This window comes from Mandrillus leucophaeus, unplaced genomic scaffold (assembly GCF_000951045.1).
Source record: "Mandrillus leucophaeus isolate KB7577 unplaced genomic scaffold, Mleu.le_1.0 Scaffold95, whole genome shotgun sequence".
Classification (NCBI taxonomy): Eukaryota; Metazoa; Chordata; class Mammalia; order Primates; family Cercopithecidae; genus Mandrillus; species Mandrillus leucophaeus.
Genome location: NW_012110363.1, coordinates 1,626,517 through 1,633,600, shown reverse-complemented (window position 1 = coordinate 1,633,600; position 7,084 = coordinate 1,626,517).

Sequence of the window (7,084 nt, the reverse complement as noted above, 5' to 3'; positions counted from 1 at the left end):
AAGTGCTATAGGAATTTTCCAAGGCTACAGGTCTGACCTCAACAATTTATCTACAATGTCAGTCTCTCATTCTCCAGTGAGTCACTTTTATCAGCATTGCAAACCCAATTCAGGGGCATTAAAAGCCCAAAGATTAGTCAATGCCTGTATTAGTTTCTTAGGGTTTCCTTGATAAAGAACCATAATGCTTGGGTGACTTAAACAACAGAAATTATTGCTTCTTAGTTCTGGAGGCTGGAAGTCCAAGATTAAGGTGTCCGCATCACTGGTTGCTTCTGGGAGCTGTTGAGAAAGAACATGTTCCATGCCTCCCACTTAGCATCTAAAGGTTTGCTGAACATCTTTAGTGTTTCTTGGTATATCTGTGTAACACTGACTCTCTGCCTTCATCCTCACATGATGTTTTTCCTGTGCGTCTCTATGTTCACATTTCTCCTTTGTATAAGAACACCAGGCATATTGCATTAGTGGCCCACCCTGCTCTAGTATGACCTCATCTTAACTTACCTCATCATATTTGTCATGACCCTATTCCAAATAAAGACACACTCTAGGGTACTTGAGGCTATCACTTCTGTGGGGACACAGTTTAACACATAACAATGCCTTATGTATGCTTTCCTGTGGAAGTTCGTCAGCTCCAGAGAAATCTCTCCAGAAGGAACAAAGCTCCCATTGGAGCCAGGACCTGCTGGAAAACACTCTGAGACTTTTGACTGTCATCTCTGAAAGAATCCAAGGTTGGCATGAAAGACTGCAGGAAGGACTCTGTCTTAAGACTTCCCAGCTGTTGCCATTCTTCCTCAACACGCATTATGCGTCTACTGCCCTTATCTCTCAAATGAACTAGCCAAGTTCTAATAACTTACTCGGTTTCTGCTCATAGGGGCCATATATTTTCTACTTTGTGGTCAGTGTAAATGTACACTGTGTTGCTCAAAGGATACAAAATTTCACTTAGGAGAAATAAATTTGGGAGATCTATTGTGCAATATGGTGACTATAGTTAATAAATATGTACTGCATATTGGAAAATTCTACAAGAGCAGATTTTAAATGTTCTCTCCAAAAAAAAAGTGTGTGAGGAGATGTAAATTAGCTTGACTTAGGCTTTCCACAATGTATACATACATCAACAGATCATGTTGTACATCAAAAATATGTACAATTTTTATTTATTTAAAATAATTACTTAGCTATTTTTGTTTATAAAATGAATATATCTGTAACTCTTGTCTGAAGAAGGTCAGAACCTTCCTCTAACCTGTCATGCGCGTCCGTGTGAAGAGACCACCAAACAGACTTTGTGTTAGCAATAAAGCTTTTTAATCCCCTGAGTGCAGGCGGGCTGAGTCAGAAAAGAGAGTCAGCAAAGGGAGATAAGGGTGGGGCTGTTTTATAGGATTGGGGTAGGTAAAGGAAAATTACAGTCAAAGGGGGTTTGTTCTCTGGCGGGCAGGAGTGGGGGTCAGAAGGTGCTCAGTGGGGGAGCTTTTTGAGCCAGGATGAGCCAGGAAAAGGACTTTCACAAGGTAATATCATCACCTAAGGCAAGGACCGGCCATTTTCACTTCTTTTGTGGTGGAATGTCATCGGTTAAGGCGAGGCAGGGCATTTTCACTTCTTTTGTGATTCTTCAGTTACTTCAGGCCATCTGGGCGTGTACGTGCAAGTCACAGGGGATGCGATGGCTTAGCTTGGGCTCAGAGGCCTGACATAACCCAGGATGGTTATATGTTAAGACCTATGAGAGTTTTCCAGGGCTACAGGTCTAACCTCTCCAATTTATCTTGTTGACTTGAGGCTTGAGGAGTAGACTTGAGGCTGACAGCCCAGTGGAGAGAGAATCTGCTCACCCAGTGACAGTTAACAACAACCAAGCCACTGTTTAGGCCACTGCTTTTGAACCCTCTTTCTGATGCTTGACATGCAATGTTTTCTGAATTCACTCTCAATAGCAGGTGATAAAATTGGGGACCATTTCTCACTCTGCTGATTTGTAATTTGGTTACCATATTTGCCATCGATTCCCATGAACTTTTCCCTCCAATCCCATTAATCAGCTCACAATACCCTTACTCTTTCTCTTCCAGGAAGCCAAGTTTCTGTCAGCATCCCATCCTCATTTCCAAACTGTGAATAATTGTGAAGGGCCTGAGATTTTACTCTACCTGCAAGTTAACCAGCTAGGCTGCCACAGTTTCATGGATGCTGGCAGAAGACGTGAGACTCCTGGGTCAGAGAAAGAGAACTTCACTGACTCACACAACTATAGCACCTGACCAAGAGTATCAGCATTATCTTGCACTGGTTCACTGGGTCACACACAGCAATGTGAAAATAAACTACACTTGCACACAGTGAGTTGCACGGCAGAAGATAAATCCTGAGTTTAGGAACACAAATCTTTTATAATGGGCAGTAAGCCTGCCGGCTCTTTGTTCTTGGGAGAGACATTATCTCTGTCTTCTAAGGCTGCTTGCTATACAAACATCTTGGAGAAGATAATATAAAACAAAGGTAGTAGGTAACCCCGCCCTCTATAAAAGTCAAGAAACATAGAGAACTCTCTCCCAACAGGGTGCAATGGAGACAAATTTATCCCCCAGTTTCTGCTACAAACCACTACACTTGGATAAGCCAAGCACAGTTTTATTTCTAAAGTTGGTGTTTTTTAAAAAAGTTTTAACTTTATATATGATTTGAAAAACCGAGATTTTTAAATTTTGTTTTTTATAAATAGAAAACAATTTTTATTTTTAAATTTAGGTTTTAAAACAGTTGTGATTTTATGTATGATATGAGTTTTGTTGGAAATAGGCGCTTTAGAAATAAATGTATTTTGATTATTTCAGTACATTATTTAACAATAACTTTTTGAAAAGGGATTTAAATACATTGATTTTTACAGAGCAAATGCCTGACATAATAGTTGTTAATCTGGTTTTCCACACTGTTATGTTGGAAGTTTCCTCTCTCTTCAGTAGCAAGACCTACATCAAAGCAAATATATTTGTATAACTTGGGACAATGGTGTTTTTTTCTTGATACAAAGTTCATTTTTCTTTTTAAACATAACTCATGTTAAATTTTAAGAAGATTTTTATTTAAACACTTTTATTACAATATTTAGGTAATCTAACAATATCTAACAAGCTTCTGAGACAGGAGGTAACATTCTCATAGACTTTGCAACTCTGCCAGAAGTAGAACTCAAAATCAATGTGTCATTTAAAGCAACTATGAAGGTAAGAATAAAAGGAGTGTTGTCAGTACTAAGAAGGTTTTCAATGCAGGGTCCAATAGCTATACTTATATATACAGAAAACATGAAATTAGTTACTAAACATAACAAAAACTTGGTATACCTACAGCAATGTGTATTTACCAAAAACTGGTGAAAGTATGTTGAGAGATATGTTAAATATTTGCTGAAAAGAAAACTAATTGTCTGTATGTGAAACCCCATGAATCATTTTATGTATCAGGACCAAAAAACTAACTTCTTTTATTTCTCAAAAATCATAAGTGGTCTCATCTAAACCAAAAGTCACAGACTTGTCAGTTATTTATTGTCTTCTCATTTTGAACGTTATTTACTATTTTCTCTCTCTAAACAGTAAGTTCTTAGTCCAAATTTATTATTTTGTCCCATCTAGACAATATGGTCTATGGTACTTCACTAGGGTGGTCTGAGTAGATTCTAGGGAGTTCTCCAAGCTCTGGCAGTATATGTGTCTCGTATGGGGCCATATGCACATTTTTGGAGGGGTGGTAGTCTATGTCTTTTATCCAGTTCTCAAAGTGATAAAAGTAAAGACCCACTGGCCAACTGTAGCAGTTTCCCAAGTAAAATATAAAGATGATTCACTGAGTTAGGTGAAGAAAATATGAGAATTTCTATTTATATTCATGCTCATTTAGAAAAGAAAAGCTGTACTAATATGTAGTATATGGATTGAGAGCAGCATGTATCAGTCTATAGAATTGTTGTGCTACAATATTTTATCAATAGATCGCAGGAATCTAAAAGGTTGGAGAATAGTGCTCTAGGGAAGTGAATATCAGGTTCTCGTATTTTCCAAAACATCTTTAATTTACACGTGCAAGGAGGTGAAGGAATAGTAAATTCTCAAATACCAACACATTTTCATTCACTTCAATGTTATAAGATACAATTTATTCAGGGAAGATGGCAGCTCACTGTGATTAAGCAGTGTCTGGATGCTGCACATCCCTGTATCACTGGGAATCACTATTTCTAAAGGCCCAGAATACCTAGACCACTGTTGCCATAACTTTCCAAAGAGCTTCAGTTTTGCTGCTCTTATTCCAGGTGTATAATACTTAACACATTGGGCTGTCCAACTTCTGTAATAGTCTTTTTGTTTTGCTTTGTTTTGTTTTCACTTTCTCTGAAACTAACTCATAGTTCTTTCCTCAGTACAGATGGATTTGGCAGCATTTCAGATGGAACAAACATCTGAGCAGATACTTTAAGATTTGGGCATTATGCAAAGTCATTTTTGGCCAAGTAATTTTCCTCACAATCTGGAAGACTCATCTGTGATTTAATTTTCTGATATTATGTAATTAAAAAAATTAAAAAACTTGACAGGCAGCCACCACCTTATCTAAATATCTTCTACCAGAACATCTGAGATTACGTCCTGGATATGCCATTTAAATTTTGTCCAGATTTCTACTCCAATGTTGAAATCCAAGATATTAACATTTTCATAAAACTAAGTTTATGATGATGGAAAAAACTGCACTGGTGATAAAAGAAGTGTGGCTTTTAGAATATCACTTTTTTTTTTTCCTTTTGCTTAGGTTTTTCTGACTGAAATCTATACATTGATAAAGCTTTTGCTACTATTTTGGCGGACACTATATAGGAAAACAAATGGATATAAATAAGAAGGTAATGGGATAGTTTTGGTTGAAAAAAGTGTGGGCTCTGTGGGCTAGTCAAAACAGATGCAGGTGTGGCTGTTATCGGCAAAGCCATTTTGAGGGAAATATAGATAGCAATAAAATGTACAGTGATTAATGCAGCTTAAAATGAGAATACTGAATGAGTCCACATCATCAATATAATAAAAGAAACATTTAAAGAGGAGCAACAGTTCATCCAAGATCTAGTAGCTGATGTGCTAAGAACAGAAGAAAACAACTCAACAAAGATGACAAAGGACTAATTGTCTCCGTTGCTGTAAGCTTAAGCTTTCAGTAATTGATTCCTCCTCTTTTCACTAAAGGATACAAATATTTCCCAGGTCTTGAAAAGTATCATAACAAAGACCATAAACTCGAACACTCAATTTTGGTTGAAAATGACATTTTGCTTTTCTCTGCTTAGTAAGTTAAGCAGTCCCTGCTTTTAGCCTGTGTTTTAACAAGAGAACTGCACTTTGCTACCATCTCAGTAGCACTGAATTTCTGTTTTGGAGGAGATGGTTAAGTCCCTCCTCACAGGAATTGCAAGGCATCTTGCCCTCCCGCCTCTCACATATGCTTTGTTCTCCATCCCTTTACCCTTAAAGTCAGCCTTAATTTAACTGTCCAAGTACAACCACCTAAAGAGTGAAATTGCATAGAAGTGCAAAATGAGGTGAAATAAATGATCCATGTTTTAGTGTTCAGTGAAAAGTAGTGATCTAACAAGCTCCTCAACAAATATGTATCAAAGATTCAATTTTACTTATTAAAATGATTTATGTGGGTGTAACCCATGCACCTAAAACCATTGCAGTAATTCATTGACCCATTCTGTTTTGGACTACTAACATTTGCATCAACAAGGGCTTGATGGTGGATTTAAAGCATTATGTAGCACTAGACTTCACTGGAGTTTTGCATTAAAGCTCCATCTGGGCAGTTTTCCAGCTGGTAATCTCAGAGGACTGATGTCTATTCCTCAGGCACTACTTAGACCAGACACTCTTGTTTACTCATCTCTTTGATTTGCTGGGTCTACCACAGACCACCCTTTTCCATCCTATGCCTTCTTTAAACCTAACTGGGACAGGGCTGGGAAGTCTTTGCCTTGGTGTGGCTGGAAATATCAGGGAAGAAATTTGGAAGAAACGTTAAAATGCTGAAGCAACTCTTCTTTCCTCCCTACCAAAGGATCTGAAAGACTAATAGCCTTGAGAGTGATACAAAATTCCAATGCCAGACATCCCAGCTTTATGCTTATACTTATGGTAAAATATCCAGGATATAAAATGAATCATTTTCCCTTGAGGTAAAAACAGATGTTCATTCAGTCACCTGTGCAAGTAAATATCCACCCTATCTATCCTTATCTATGCTGTTTCTGACAGTCTTTGGAAAACACACATCTGATCATACCATTCTCTTCCTTTAAGACTTGATGTCTCTCTTATCTAGTAGCTTTAAAACTGTTGGAGAGGGAGACAGAAGCTAATGGATCTAATTTTACTCGTGTTGCTGTTTCTTTTATTTTTTCTTTTGTAAGATCTATTTTGAACAAGTGCCTCAAGTGAATAATAATAACTCTTATTATAGTTATTAATATTACTATTATGGTAATGTTGATAACTAAGGTCATGTAAAGCCGTGTCATATGTAGTTATTAATTACTATATATTAATATTACAATAGCAATACTAACAACTATCATGGCACACCTTTACATGACACACATACCCCTTGGTGATTTTTGCGCAAATGGTCTTTTGTCCTTATTCTCCTCCCTCCCAACTCATCCCAGGCAACTGGCTCTCCAGAATGTACTATGCACCCCCAATACTCCATCTCTTTGTGTCTGCTAATTTATTTTCCTGGATGATGTCCTTCCCCTTCTCTGCTTGATGAACTCTAAGACCAAAGGACTTTTCTAAGAACGAAGTCCCCTACTTTGTGCTCCCACAGAATGTTGTAATTATGTCTTACATTTGTCTCTCACTTTCCGTTCTTGATAGATTGGGCCATGCTCAGCACTTTGGGAGGCCGAGACGGGCGGATCACGAGGTCAGGAGATCGAGACCATCCTGGCTAACACAGTGAAAGCCCGTCTCTACTAAAAAATACAAAAAACAAAAACTAGCCGCCCGGC